We start from the raw sequence: 15,685 nt of genomic DNA, 5'->3' as shown, positions 1-15,685 counted from the left end.
AACGTCACCTACTGGTTCAGAGTAAACTGCCACCACCGCGGTTACTATGGGACCGTGGGGCCCACTAACTGACTGACTAATCCTGCGAATAAAACGGTTAAACACACGATATTCTGTCTAGCCAACAACAAACAAACAGTAGCGTATCTTCAGAGACCCGGGATCATTTCTGTGTGTGCTGATAAGCAGGGTAGCGGAAAGTGAATGACTTGGGGAAGTCGTTTATTCACGCAATATAAATAATTAATATATACAGACAATTATGAAAATCAACAATTATGAAAACAGTAATAGCCAGTATGAAAAATAAAAGAAGGGAGAAAAAATACTTAGTTCCTGGAAAGATGTCCTTATTGTGGGAAGAATCATAAAGTCCTTGGTTTCAAAGTCCAGAGTTCAGAGTTCAGACCAGGTGGATGCCAGCATATCCTCAAGCTGGCATCTGATGAGTGCAAGATGTTTCAGTGTGGAGGACCCAGCCCGCCTGCTGGCTCTGTGCTTTTGATGAAGCTGGTTTGGGGGTGTGGCAATGCCAGCCCCCTCTGAGCTACCAGCAAATGACAGTTCATTCCCTCTGAGAGATTTTAGAGCTAAACTTATGAATTGCTGTAACTCCTGAACCATACACGTTACATTTAGGGGGGTAACAGCTTCATACTTGGAGGAAAATACAGATTAATATGATACCTGACATGGCTAGTGCATCAGATCAGGGTCCTGAGTAGATTCATACCTGGGTCGTAGGGGCCCCGGGCCCCTCTCGACTGGTATCAAGAGATCCAGCATGACCCTACGGATCCAATGATACCGCTCTCATAACCACCATATTTATTGTATTCTGTAAATGGGCAAAAGATTATATTGTACATTCATTTCTTCCTGCTAAGGCCGGAGTCAGCCTGACTGGAGTCCAGCTGTGTCTGCTTCTTGTCTATGAAAAGGCCCTGTTGGCTCCTTCAATTAACATCTGAATGTCAAATCTGCTTAGACAACTTTGAGTTTACACCTCTGGCTTGATCAGCAGTCACAGGGCCAGTCTTCCTGCCAGCTGCTTGTCACCTTATACCTGATGGATGGGCCATCAGCACAGCTTGAAGCCAGGGACTCTCTGGGCCCAGGCTCATTAGCATATCAAAAGAGCCATCCTGCAGTTAAGGTGATGCTATTCCTCTGCTAAGAAGGGACTGCAGACCTCCTACACAATAAATCCAGATTCTATCGATTTGAAGCGCAATCGACGCAGAGAATCGAGTGCGATCGCTTTTCTTCACGGGCGGTTCCAGGACGCGCCTGCGTCCCCGCAATCGTCCGTGACACACCAATTCGGCTTTCTTTGCATCATTTCTCAGTTTTTGGCCATAATAGTTTTAAATTAAAATGTGCTTGTAACTATCTGCTCAGCTGCCTGCTGTTTGTCCATTCCTTAAGTCTGAGGGCTGCAGTTCTCTGGAAAAGAGACCTGCCTGTGCTTTGCAAGTTACAGACCTGCTCTGCTGCTGAGCAATTTGTATACACTTGTCATGCAAACGGCCTAGCTGCCTCCTTTGAAGGCTTGCAGTATAAATACCATGTGATCCCAGAATCCTTTGCTGCTCATAGAGGTTTGTTCCTGCTGGACTCACCTGGAGTGTCAGCCACTGCTATCTTAGTATAGTTAATTCTTGGGGAGTGCTCCTTGCATTCCTAGTTAGTGCAGTCAGTTTGTGTATAATTTGTACTGCCTATTCTGTCCCTTCTTGTCTGTCGCGATTGCGCTGTTGCCAGCGGCGGTTGATAGCGAATCGCTCTGTCTTGTTTGGATCACACTAGCCTCTAGTGGTAGAGGCTGTGGATCCTTCTGATCTGTATTCTTGGAGTGTAAGCTGAAGCAGTGGTTGCTACTGGCTACCTCATCTATCTGTCTTGTTTGGATCGCACTAGCCTCTAGCGGTAGCGGCTGTGGATCCTTATGATCTGTGTTCCTGGAGTATAAGCTGGAGCAGCGGTTGTTACTGGCTACCTCACCTGTCTGTCTTGTCTGTTTGTGCTCATTTGTGTTACTTGTGGCTAGTTAGGGTGGCACGCTTATCACTGGGCACCTATCGCACGGTGATCGCGTCTTAAACGCGTTCGCTGTTGCGAATGAGTGCGGTGTTCACGTTTAGCTAGAGTTTGTTATTTTCCTTATCCTCTGATTGTTGTTTGCTGTGCCTTTGCTACTCTCGTGCTCTGTCCTGCTCAGTCTAGTGTCACTATTTGGCAATCGCCATTCTTGCGATTGCGTTCCCACTTCGTTTCCGCTGTTGTGTGTTCACCGTCACTGGGTGGCGACTAGTTTGGTGGACACACATTGATTCTGTCTCTGTGCTCTCTCTCTTTGGGGGCTATCTTACCTTGTGTTGCTTCTCTTCGTACAATTTCCATCTGGCATTTGTGGCAGCGCAGAGGGTTTATTCCTCTGCACTCCACAGCTCCATCTGCCGGTGGGAATTCCCCTCTACCGGTGCTTGCACCAAAAGCTGGGTTCTATTATTTTGACACGCTTGTGGAGGACCTCCGCAGTGTCAGCACACATCTTGTGCGCTGATCATGGAGATATCCCACAACTGTTACAGTGCTACTGTGGATAAAACCCACACATAAAACCCTAGGTTATTACAACATTTAAAATTTGTCTTTAGTACAATGTATGGCGACAATATTTTATTTGGAAATAAAGGTCACTCATTACAAGCCCTTATTTGCAAAAATAACAGTAATATACCCTCATGACATACATATTAAAAAGTCCATAAGATACCTATCCATGTACGAATATTCTTGCATATAAGACGACTAGGTGTATAAGACGACCCCTAACTTTTCCAGTTAAAATATACATTTTGGGATATACTCACCCTATAAGACTACCCCTCTTGACTCTTGGACATTTGTATACTGTACTGTATGTACTGGTGCTATACTGTATAAACAGGTACAGATACTGGTGCTGTACTGTATGTGGTACCTAGTATACAACAATCAACCAATCACAGCAAGCAATGTACCTTACCTGCGATTGGCTGGTTGTTGGATACAAAGCCTGTGATAATATAGCAGCCATCTTTTGAACCTGTATTTCATGGAAGCCATATTGTATCTCGTGGAAGCCATATTTTCACATTTTCTGTCTGCTGTGTATTATGTCATATGTGTATGTCTGTTAGAAACCGTCTGGCTTTGGAAATAATTGTCACCTGAACACTGGGTCAATTAGGAAGCAATCTTGAAAGGGGAAGTCTGCATTGAATAGACCAGTTGAGTTGAATAGCCCACCTGGCCATTGTGTGATATTTAGTCAGCCTCTAGCAAGGAAACTCTTAATTAGACAATTACCCAACCAGTTGGGCTGGAAATGTTTGCATCGCTTTGAAGTCTATACATGTAAACAGCTACCTGTTGTTCTCAATATACAATCGGAGTGACTGAGTCTGGAGCGTTGAATGCTAAAACAGGAACCTTTGGAATTTGCATATCACAGCAAGCAAGGATGTTCTGTCAAAACCTGAGGAAATTGGATTATTTCTGGATCTGAACATTAAATGGCCTCGAGCTACAGATCGGCCTATATAAGTCAGCATAGGACATTCACAACTTGTCTTCTCCTGTTGGTAGCACTCCGCTAGAGATGATCCTGGTCTAACCAGAGAAACCGTGTCCTTCCACGACTAAGTTGGACCTTTGCACTGGTAAAAGTTAAATTTCTGTTTTGATTCCCGTTTTTATTTTTGCAAACTGTCTTGTTGTGTGTCTTTGTAATTTTTACCTTGTTTTTATAAATCTTTTGTATATATTCCTTTCTGCACTGTTCCACTTTTTGGAATATTATATATTTATTTAATAAGCCTGATTTCTGATGTACTAACGGAGCTCGTAGTCCTAGAGAGATAGAGAGACTGCAGTGTAATTTGTGTTACAAGTTCAGTGCCTGTTTGTACTGCTGGGATTGTACCTTGCTACTGTGTGATTGCATTGTGTGTGTGGCGTTCCCGTATTTTGGCTTAAGCGCAAAACTGACCCAAATACGAAAACGCTGGACTGAGTCAGGCCACTCGACAGCAAAGTGAGAATTGTTGAAGTGTCTAGCAGCAGCTAGTGGTGGCAGAGTGAAGTGCAGTTGAGGGAGACAGCTTTGTGTTAGCTTGAATAGGGCTGCTTCCCCCTCTCGATCTGGTCAACCCCCAGTCGGGAACCGTCTCTTTAGGCTTGCCGTGGGGCCGGTTCCTGACAAAGCCTGCTTGGATTGGTCAGCTATCCCTGTTTCCAAGACTATCAAAACAGTAGCACAAACATGCTTCTTTCACCCGTCTGGCCGCCCTTGTATGTCACACATGCACGCCTGCACCTCTTCACTGCAGTCCTCAGGAGTGAGATCTGAGAGGCAGAGAAGGAGGTATGGTAATAGGATACAAAGGCAGGCCAGATGGGTGAAAGAGGCGTGTTTTTCAGGTCACAGCGCTGCTCTCTCTCTTTTTTCCATACCCTGGGCATCCTGGACGCCTGTAGCTTGCTCCGCTCTTTACTAACACCTTCCCAATGAGGTGCCCCCTCACCTCGTCATCGGGACCGCATTAAGTCACTTCTTTCCAGGAATCCTGGTGAGTGGATTTTCTTCTACCATACTTCTACAGCACCGCCCTAGCTGCTTTCATTCGGTCACCGCATACAGCATTGATGAATTAGTAGGTTAGATACAAAAATATTGTTTCTCACAACAAGGATTTATAAAGGATATCTGCATTATTACCAGACCAGATACACCTCCCTGGCCCAAACTCACTTCATCCACATAACAAACTCTTCCTATAAATGAGTAAGAGAGGTGTGAAGCCACTTTCTAAAAAAAAAAAAAAACAGACTGTTGGTGTGAAGCCTTTGCAGGTTGGAATATTGTCCTAGAAGTGAAATCCTGAAAAGTAGCAACAATCAATACAGACCAAAACAACAAACACCTTAATTAGCTCATGAACAGCACCTGAACACTACCTACCATTCATTGAAATGCTTTTCAGGCAACCTTTGTTATTTCTTTTTGCATATGTGTATCAGCGCCAAGGAAACAAAGTGGCTGCTGCTGAGACAAGAAAAATGTCCAGAGTTCCCAAACAGGTAAATTATAAATAATCAGCGCAGAGTCCAAAAACAGAAGACGAGTCTTCAACAAAGAGTTTTCAGCAGCATTACCTAAGCAGCATTACCTAAGGACGTAAATTTTTTTTTTTTTCTCTGACTTAGGATGCAGTATGACTGTCCAAACATCTACAATAAATTGTAAAACTCATTGATGATCATGTGATTACCCCACCGCATGCTATGCTAGTGAATGATTCAAATTGTTTTTATGTAACTTGATGGATTAATAAAAATTGAATGACATTGACAATTATTTTGTGGTCTGGTGCGGTATTTTGACCTCTTGGTCTCTTGCTTTGATCAGACTGAGATCTGCAGAATGTGGAGGCCAAAAGTAAGGAGGTCATCAGACCACACCACCTTCTTCCATTGCTCCATGGTCCAGTTCTAAGGTAACTTCCCATTATAGGCTGTTTCAGGGATGAACAAGAGTCACATGGGCACTCTTACTGGTCTGCAGCTACAAAGCCATTCATACACAGGAAGTGTGTTCTGGCTCTCCTGTATGATATAAATAGACAGGTAGACAACCCTCCCATTTATCTCTGGTGGAAGGATTTACCCGCTTCCTGGCAAATAACATCTACCAGGGGGGGTGGGGGGTGGGCACAGACAACACTTAAAGGACACCTGAACTGACAGAGATATGGAGGCTGCCATATTTATTTCCTTTAATTAATGCCAGTTGCCTAACTGTCCTGCTGATCCTCTTCCTCTAATACTGTTAGCCATAGACCCTGAACAAGCATGAAAGTCAGATGTTTCTGCCTGAAGTCCGACTAAATCTAGTCGAACTTTAGTTGCAAGCTACATGCTTACTTCAGGTGTTTGATCCAGATACTACCTGCAGCCAAAGAGATCAGCAGGAAAGCCAGGCAACTTATATGGTTTAAAAGGAAACAAATATAACACCCTCTATATACCTCTCACTTCAGGGCCCATATGCAATTCACTTTTTCACCTGAGTTTTCTCCTAGGAGATATTTTTAAACTCATCAATAACATGCCTTTTAAGCCACCAGAAAGCAGGAAAATTCTCAAAAATAATTTTGATAGTACTTTTTCATCAACTTTTTGGTACTTTTTTAGTTGAAATGTGTTGGAAAGTTATTTTAAATCAAAGATGAAAAATTATTTCCTAGGAGAAAAATCAGGTGAAAACGTGAATTGCATATGGGCCCAGGTGTCCTTTAAACCACAAGTTCTGTCTCGTGTTGATCGAACACCCAGGTATTCGGGCTCGGGTCGGCTCGGCCTAACATGGTCCAGATGTTCGGGATATTCGGCCGAACACTGAGCCTAATTGAAATCAATGGGAACCCGAGTATGCCTGCTTTGCAGGCCAGAAAAAACGTGCAAAATAAGGGAAACTTCTGCAAAATTGTTTTTTTATGGGCACAACTGTTCCCAGCTGGCACTGAAAGTAATGTTTTTTTTTCAGCAATAAGCAAGAGTAAAATGCAATAAAGTGTGTTTATTTTATGGGCACAACTGTTCCCAGCTGGCACTGAAAGCACAGTGGCTGCTGGCAGTGGCTGCTGGCAGTGCCTGCTTGCAGTGCTGAGGCAGGGGCACTGTGGCTGCTACCAGTGGTGAGGCAGGGGCACTGTGGCTGCTACCAGTGGTAAGGCTGGGGCACTGTGGCTGCTGCCAATGCCTGGCAGTGGTGGTGAGACTGGGGCACTGTGGCTGGCCTGGCTGGCAGTGCTGGCACCTACCTAACCGCTACGATAGCTGTCTCCTACCTACCCCAAGCTAATCCCCAATGCAAATGGTGGAGCCAGCCGTGCTTTCGGGTATTTATATACCTGAACACGTGACCCGCTCGGCCAATCACAGCTATGGTCACAGCCAGCTAGGCTGTGTGACCATAGCTGTGGAAAAAGCATTGTCGCCGCTTATTGGCTGCCTGCAAAGGCGCCAATAAGCGAGGGGAGGAGACCAAACAGCGCGGACGAGCACCATGCGGTGCTCGGCTGTGCTCGACCCGAACACCCTAATGTTCGGGGAATAACGAACAGTGTCGAGCGCTGTTCGATCAACACTAGTTCTGTCCTCTTTCCAGACTAACCAAAATGAAACTAATGTTTCCGAGAGATTTGCTTGGATGGAATCTGTAGATTTTTATACACCTTGTGTTATTATATTAGTATATACCATATATACTTGCATATAAGCCGACCCGCTTATAAGCCAAAGTAACCACTTTTCCCTCCGACAACAAGAAAAGTAATTGACTTGCATATAAGCTCTCTCCCCAGTATAGCCCCCTGCACAGTAGCCAGATGTGCCCCAAGGATGATACAGCTGTGTCTAGATGGTTAGATGGCATCATAGATATGAGAATTCCAGTACAATTTGAATAATCCGGTGCACAGGTCCTTAATTATTAGTCCACCCAGTAACACTGAGGAAGGCAGGTCCACAACCAACAATCATTGCAATCTATCTAAGATCGGCCGATGTAGATTGTATGCATGGTAGTGTGGTGTGATTGGTGAGTGTAAAAGGAGCGCTCCTGCTGGTTGTACCTTGTGCAGTTTTTTATGGGGGGAGGGTTATGCAAGAAGGGGGTTACCAGATATGGAGTTACGTGAATTTGACCAATAAAGTTTTGTACATTTATAGTCCATGAGTGGCGGTCACTTTGTAACATTATCATAGATATGAGAGAAACAGAGATTGCCACACAGGAAGAATCCCCGATCATTGCACCGCTGACACGTTGCTTGCACGCTCGGCACCAAAGGCCAGAAGATACAGGTAGTCTTGAGCAGAGCACACTGCACACCATGTTGCAGGGGTTGGGAGGAGGCACAGACACAGCAGGGAGCCAGCTGGCAAGAGCAGCGTAGCCAGTGTGTGGGGACCGGTGGGGCTTGAATGGCTGCAGGGAGAAGAGGGAGCGAGTGCACGCGTAGCTATTGACGCGTGCACTCCTCCAGGTTGCTAAACAACCATGATGCCGGCGGCGGGGAGGGCTGGTGCACTCGTGAAAGGGAGCAAGAGAAAGAAAGGGGACGCACAAGCAGGGAGTGCGCAGGTGAAGCATTACGTGTGCACTCCTCTGAGTTGCTAGGTAACCAGGACGCGCGGGGTGGAGGCTCAGGGAACGTGAGTGTTGCTTGCGCGAATAGGGCGAGCCGACAGGAGGGAGAATAGGCGTGCAGGGAGCAGTTGTGAGGGGAAGACAACGGCTCTCTGAGGGGATGTGGCGCAGATTGGATGTGACCGTGAGAGGGAGCAGACGGGCACAGCAACGCAGCGAAACTGAGGCCTTAGGGACACGGAAGGAAGGTGAATCTGCAGCTAGCCTCCTCCACCTCCAGCCATCCTGCAATGCCGAGCTGGGTCAGAAAGGAAAATATATGTAGAAGTGTCCTATAAACCTGTGAGCCAGCATAATATATATATTTTTATTTTTTTTTGCTATCCAGCCAGCCAGAGACAGAAAGAGAGGAAGTATTTGACGCATAAGACCCTGGGAAGCATTTGGGGCAGCGTTTCCAAACAGAATATTTTTTTTCTTGGTGAACAGTGAAATAAGACTTGCTTGTTTACTTCGGAAGAATTATTTCATTTTTTGAGGAACTCATTTTCTTGTATATACATATATATATATATATACAGGGCCGGATTTGTACTCTTTACCGCCCAAGGCCGCTGTCACCAGCCGACCCCTTCAGTATAGGTAGCGAGATGACCCCTTCCCTCTAGTATAGGTAGCCAGATGACCCCTCCCCCTTCCCTTAATCCCTCCTCCCTCCCCCTTCCCTTTTCAGTATAGGTAGCCAGCTCTCCTTCACACCGCAGCAGCCATCAGTGTCACGCATTTCTCCACTCGTCTCCAGTGCAGAAGCTTCCTCTTCCTTTCCATCTCCAATGCTGCCCAAGTACATAGCCACCGGCCTCAATGCAAACGTGCACAGAGAGCAAGGTGGCCGCTGCACAGGCTGCTAGCAGCAGAGTACCGCATTCAGACGCTTGCCTGATCGCCCTACATTGCAGCATTTGCAAGCTTGCAAATGTTGAATCAGTTTAGCCTGCTGCTTTGGTGCCCTTGCTCCTGTGGTGCCCTAGGCCATGGCCTAGGTGGCCTTTGCTTAAATCCGGCCCTGTATATATATATATATATATATATATATATATATATATATATATATATATATATATATATATATATATATATATATATATATATATATATATCTTTTGTGGCAGTTTTTGGCGTACAGGACTGTGTGAAAGTTTAAGAAATATTTTTTTTGGTGTTGCTCTTGAACTCACTAAAAGGACCATTATCCTATCCAGAAAAGGCTGGTAACCTGGCTGAGAACTGATTTTTACTTATCCCCTGTTGAACTGCGTATACCCTAATTACTGTACATAAGAGGGTCATATCTAGGAGGCCATATGAAAGGTGGCTGTAATATGTCCCTGTACTAGTATAAGAAGCTAATGCTGTGTCCCGTTTGCTGAAAATATTTTGTATTACCTCGGGTGCCACATCCTTATTTCCAAGAAAGTGAATCGGTTTGATGTGTTGTCTTTCTTGGTTTCATGAATAATATGATGCAGTGATAATTAGAAATAAAAGGAATGCTCACCGGTTAAAGGGGGTCTTCCATCCGGGTTCCTGAAAGAAAAAAAAAAAAGAAACAATTAACACGGACATTTATCAGTATAACTGGATGCTATGGCCTAATTACCTGTTAAGTTACTCCGCTGAAGGTTTCTGGATTGCCCTGCATAGAGAAAAGAGAACTGTCATTTTTTTAAATAACAAGTTTACACACAGAGAACACAAGAACTTATTTTTTTTTATTTATAAATCTGTATGAACAAAGGATAGATTTTTTTTTTTAGTCCAATCTAATTTTTTGTTGTTTATTGACTATTTATCAATTTTTTTTCAATTTACTAACCATATTAACTTTCTTAATTTATGTATGTATTTAATTAATTAATTTATTTCATTTATTTATTTATTTATTCTATTTATTAATTTATCTATTATCCGCAAGTCCTCTGTTACCTATAAGAATAGTTTTGAAAGTTTGGGGGTGGTTCTCATGAAATTGGGCTTTGGCTGTATTTTTGCTGATCAGCAAAACTAGAGGTTTTTTTGTGCTATATTTGCAACCAAGTAAATTGTTGGTATCACCAATGACCTGTTTGATTTTAACAAACTGTTTATGGTACATTTTCACATGTAAAAGAAAATAGGAATGTTTTTCATATGTACTTTGGAACAAAAAGAGAGTAGTATCTTGATTTATATACTTGCCAAGGGTTAAGAATTGTTTAGTTAGTGTTTACTTGACCTTGTATTCCTTTCCAGCTTCAAGAAGATTATCTAGAAAGAAGAACAAAGATTTCAAGAAGATTGTAGTGTTATAGAATTTAGATTGTATACATTTTAATTGGTTGAGAGAAGTAGCGATTTTTGTGAACATTTAATTATTTTTCGAAAAAGATTGAACTTCATTATTTTCTGCGTCGTTGGTTGCTGAGTCTCTTTCAGTTGGCATCTAAACTGGTTACAGCAGGATCACTAGTGCACGATCCTTACGCTCCTCTGCCAGTAACAAAACCTGCTACACCACCCATTCTGCTCCACTGACTCGCATGTAAGCCAAGGGGGTAACTTTTCAGCACATTTTTTGTACTGAAAAATTAGGCTTATACGCGAGTATATAAGGTAATACATATATACTGTATATAAAACAGTATGAGCTCCAGAGATGCTTTTACTGCTGTTACCTGTCCTTGCTGTGGCTTTTTAAAAACAAAATCACAAAATGTATTGTAGATCCGTTCTTCTGTGAAATTTCATGTCACTTATCTGCTTGTAAATCAGTCTGGACGATACTATAAATGGCATCATCATGTTGTTTTACGAGAGGCGTTCAGGTCTGCTACACAGAAAATATAGAGAGAACGCAGACGCTGCCTGTAAACTCGGGAAGACCATAAAAACTGCAATGTGATAATGTAATGTAAGTATCCTGCAGCCAGCCGCCATCACAGGTGCAGAGCAGCGAAAGCAGAAGTTCCTTGTGGACGCTCCTGAAAGCTCCTCCCCCACCAAGGGTGGCCCAACATCTGTAAGTGACGCCTAGTAATTTTGCATGATTGTAAATTTGTATCCTAATTCGAAATTATTGATGTAAAAGTGTAATGTAAATTTCAGGAAAATTATAACTAATTTTGTTTGTAACTGTAATTAAAGGGGCACTATGGCGAAAAATTGTAACATGTAAAATATGTGCAAACATAAAGGTGATAAAGGTGAGGTACTGAACACTTTTGTGACTTAGGCAACTTCTTTTCTCAGTGACAATGCCCCCAGCTGCGCTGAAGGTCCTTTCTGATAGGACGCGTGAGGCAGGGCAAGACAAGTTGGAGGGCAAATTGTGACAGTTCTGGACACAGGTCAAGCCTGCGCAGCCAGTAGTCCATTGGTTCATCGCTGCTCACAGTGTCTACATCCACACTTAAAGTCAGGTAGTCAGCTACCTGCCAGTCCAGGCGTTGGTGGAGGGTGGATCCGGAAGGGCTAAGGCAAGGCGTTGGACTGTCTGCATTTCCAACATCACCATGAGATCGCTGGAGCGTCCTGTCCTTGCCTGTGTGGACATGGGAGAAGGATTACTGGCAGTGGTACCTTTATTACGTTGTGCTGTGTCATCACCCTTAAACGCATTGTAAAGCATAGTTGTCAGCTTGTTCTGCAAGTGCTGCATCCTTTCTGCCTTCTGGTGATTTGGAAACATCTCCACCACTGTTTTTTTATACGGGGGTCCCTCAACAGGCTGGACAGCATTAAAGAGGCCATCTGCAAAAAGTTGGATGCAGACATACTATCCATCTCCTCTTGCTCTTCCTCAGGGACATCAGGTAAATCCTCCTCCTCCCCCCAGCCACGAACAATACCACGGGAACGTTGAGCAGCACAAGCCCCCTGCAATGCCTGCTGCGGTTGTTCTTCTGCCGTCGCCGCCTCCTCCTCCAAAGAAACACCTTCCTCATCATTCGAGTCTGACTCCTCTTCCCCACACGACTCTTCCTCCTCCTTCCCCCTCTGTGCTGCCGCAGGTGTTGAGGAAACATCTGGTTCTGATGAGAATTGATCCCACAACGCTTCCTCCTGTAACTGTTCCTGTTCACGCTCCTCCACAGCTTGATCCACCACTCTACGTACCGCACGCTCCAGGAAGTAAGCGTATGGGATCTAGTCGCTGATGGTGCCTTCCCTGCGACTCACCAGGTTAGTCACCTCCTCAAACGGCCGCATGAGTCTGCATGCATTTCGCATGAGTGTCCAGTTGTTGGGCCAGAACATCCTCATCTCCCCAGACTGTGTCCTTCTACTGTAGTTGTAGAGGTACTGGGTGATGGCTTTCTCCTAGCAGGCGAGAGAACATAAGAAGGGTCGAATTCCAGCGAGTCGGGCTATCGCAAATCAGGCGTCTCACCGGCAACTTGTTTCTCCGCTGAATATCGGCAAAGCGTGCCATGGCGGTGTAAGACCGCCTGAAATGCCCACACTACTTCCTAGCCTGCTTCAGGACGTCCTCTAAGCCTGGGTACTTTGACACAAATCTTTGAATGACTAGATTCAGCACATGTGCCATGCAGGATACATGTGTCAGTTTTCCCAAATTCAAAGCGGAAATGAGATTGTTGCCGTTGTCACACACCACGTTGCCGATCTCCAGCTGGTGTGGGGTCAGCCACTGATCCACCTGTTTGTTAAGAGCAGCCAGGAGAGCTGCTCCAGTGTGACTCTTCGCTTTAAGGCAAGACATGTCTAAGATGGCATGACACCGTCGTACCTGGCATGCAGCATAGGCCCTGGGGAGCTGGGGCTGTGTAGCTGGAGAGGAGATCACAGCACCAGTAGAGTTGAACTGCCACTCAGCCAAGGAGAAGGAGGATGATGACAGCGAAGAGGATGTAGCAGGAAGAGAGGAGGTGGCAGGAGGCCTGCCTGCAAGCCGTGGAGGTGTCACAAGTTGGTCCACTGCACAGCCAAGTACTCCCTGCTTGTCAGCGGTCACCAGGTTGACCTAATGGGCTGTGTAAGTAATGTACCTGCCCTGACCGTGCTTGGCAGACCAGGCATCTGTGGTCAGGTGGACCCTTGACCCAACGCTGTGTGCCAGAGATGACACCACTTGCCTCTCAACTTCACTGTACAGTTTGGGTATCGCCTTTTTAGAGAAATAATTGCAGCCTGGTATCTTCCACTGTGGTGTCCCAATGGCCACAAATTTACGGAAGGCCTCAGAGTCCACCAGCTGGTATGGTAACCGCTGGTGAGCTAACAGTTCCGCCAAGCCAGCTATCAGATGCCGGGCAAGGGGGTGACTGGCAGAAATTGGCTTCTTCTGCTCAAAGATTTCCTTTACAGACACCTGGCTGCTGTGGGCAGAGGAGCAGGAACCGCTCAAGGTCAGAGGCGGAGTGGAGGAGGGTGGCTGTGAAGGTGCAAGGGAGAAAGTGGCTTAAGATGCTGCACCTGAAGGAGGAAGAGGAGAAGGAGGGTGGCTTTTCTTTTGTGTGCTGCTTTCCTCTCGTGCTCTTCCCATTACAGTTTTTGCCTTTTCTGCATGTGCATGTTTGTAAGGCAGTTGTCCCTACGTGTTTGTTGGCCTTTCCACGGCTCAATTTTTGGAGGCAGAGAGAAGAGATGGCATTGCTCTGATCTGAGGCAGACACATTAAAAAATTTCAAAACCGCTGAGCCCCCCTGGGGTGATGGCACTATGGTGGCATCAGCAGCTGACGTTGAAGGACATGTTGGCTGGCTGTCCATAGGTGGCGATACATGGTGCCGGACACTGCCACCAGCTGTTTCTGATGACGAGCTCCCCCTGCTTCTTTCAGCAACTCGTCTCTTCCTGCTCCTCTCTGACTCCCTCTTTGCTTGCCTCAGACACCTCCAAACCTCCAAAACTGCACCAACAGCAGGTATTTCATCATCCTCCTCCTCACACAGTGTCGCCTAACTCAGACATATGAGGTGGTGTAACTTGCTTAGCGCCTTCATCTTGTTGTAACAATAATGGCTGTGCATCAGTGATTTCCCCACCAAATAACTCCTGCAAAGTGTCAAATGCAGCGGATGTGGTGCTTGTACTAGAGCTGGTGGCTGCGGAAGATGAGGTGTTCTGTGTTAAATAGTCAAACACGTCCTGACAATCTTAGGAGTTGATGGGACATGCCTTCTTTTGAGCACTGTAATTTGGTCCAGGGCCGCACAAAATCACATCAGCACAGCCTCGCATAGACCTGCCGGGTGGCCTTTCTCTGGGTCTGCCTCTACCTCTGCCTCTACCTGTTTTGTGCGTTTTGTCCATATCGGGGGGGATGAAGTGAAAGGTATGCACTGACTTGACTAATACAATGTGCAGTCACACAGGTGCATTTAACAGGTATGCACGGACCAAAAGTAGTTAATATGTTCTATTGACTGTCTTATCGACACTGACTTTCAATAAAAATGAATGTTGCAAAAAAAAATTCCTTTGCATTTGTAAATTCAATTTTTTCAAAAACTGCGTGGTCTTTTTGAAAATCCTTTTTTTTCTCTTGTTTCCACTCTTCTCCTTTACATGTGTAGCAATTTTAGTGGCAATAGCATGTATGGGGGCTTTACTATTAACCGATAAATTTGGCACAAAATGACGTAAAAACAATGCAAAAATTATGCTAGATTACGAATGGATTACACAAAATCGATTGAATTGCCAAATCATAATTATGTATGGGTGTAATTGCAAACATTTATGCTAAATTTTGCGTAATCGTAATTAGCATATTGCGATAATCACTAGTTACACCCCACCCTTTTCACACCTATAAGTGGAATGTGTTTTCCACAACCTCAGGGTTCAACAAGAGTCCTGGGAGTCCAGAGGGTCTTGGCCAGTATCTTATCTGTTACCAGCACTGTCCTCATCTGGAGAGTCAGCCAATAAATGGTGTCATCCTGATTGAAAACTTGCTAACTTAAAAGAAAAAGAGTAAGCAGTGTGGCTGTGCATGTTGATGGACGGGTAAGTGGCCGTGAATTTCCAGAAGATCCCAGCATCCAGCGGTGGTCCGGAGGAGGACGTGAGAAGCCTGGAAGATCCAGAGGTTTTCCTCTACCAGGTTAAGTATCTGAATTTCTCTCCCATTAATGGTACAGGGTTCCTTTGAAGTGGACCTGAACTCTTGCACAGGGCAGAAGGAAAACAGAGAGAGATCCACCCTGTATATATTTAGAGAGTTTAGCCCTCATCTGTGACCAAGCCCTTATTTACCTCACAGGAGCCTATAGGCACAGATGTCCTGGCACCTTAGACTCCACCCTCCATGAACCTACCAAACCCCACCAAACTGCACCACAAGTGTGCTGGCTGGCCCAGCTGTCACTCCTCCCTTACTTCCCTTGCCTGTCATAAGTAGCTACAGGTGCCCCTTAGTATTAGGTAGCCAAAAATACCCTGAATAATAATTAGCTTGGGTGCACCCAAGTATTAAGT

The 15,685-nt window shown here is 45.0% G+C and overlaps 1 long non-coding RNA gene across 1 annotated transcript in view; it reads right to left on the bottom strand.

The window, feature by feature from the left end:
* The window catches only part of LOC137538262 (uncharacterized), a 36,839-nt gene extending 26,332 nt beyond the window's left edge, over positions 1–10,507 (bottom strand). Inside the window, exons 1-3 of the long non-coding RNA XR_011024727.1 lie at positions 10,439–10,507; positions 9,861–9,896; positions 9,759–9,787 (exon numbers count right to left, since the gene is read on the bottom strand). This is a non-coding gene — a long non-coding RNA (uncharacterized lncRNA). The remainder of the gene's footprint in view (positions 1–9,758; positions 9,788–9,860; positions 9,897–10,438) is intronic.
* Between the last annotated feature and the right edge of the window lie 5,178 nt (positions 10,508–15,685).

Source organism: Hyperolius riggenbachi, chromosome 11, assembly GCF_040937935.1.
Source record: "Hyperolius riggenbachi isolate aHypRig1 chromosome 11, aHypRig1.pri, whole genome shotgun sequence".
In the NCBI taxonomy this organism is placed as follows: Eukaryota; Metazoa; Chordata; class Amphibia; order Anura; family Hyperoliidae; genus Hyperolius; species Hyperolius riggenbachi.
This window is presented reverse-complemented; position numbering and strand designations above follow the sequence as displayed.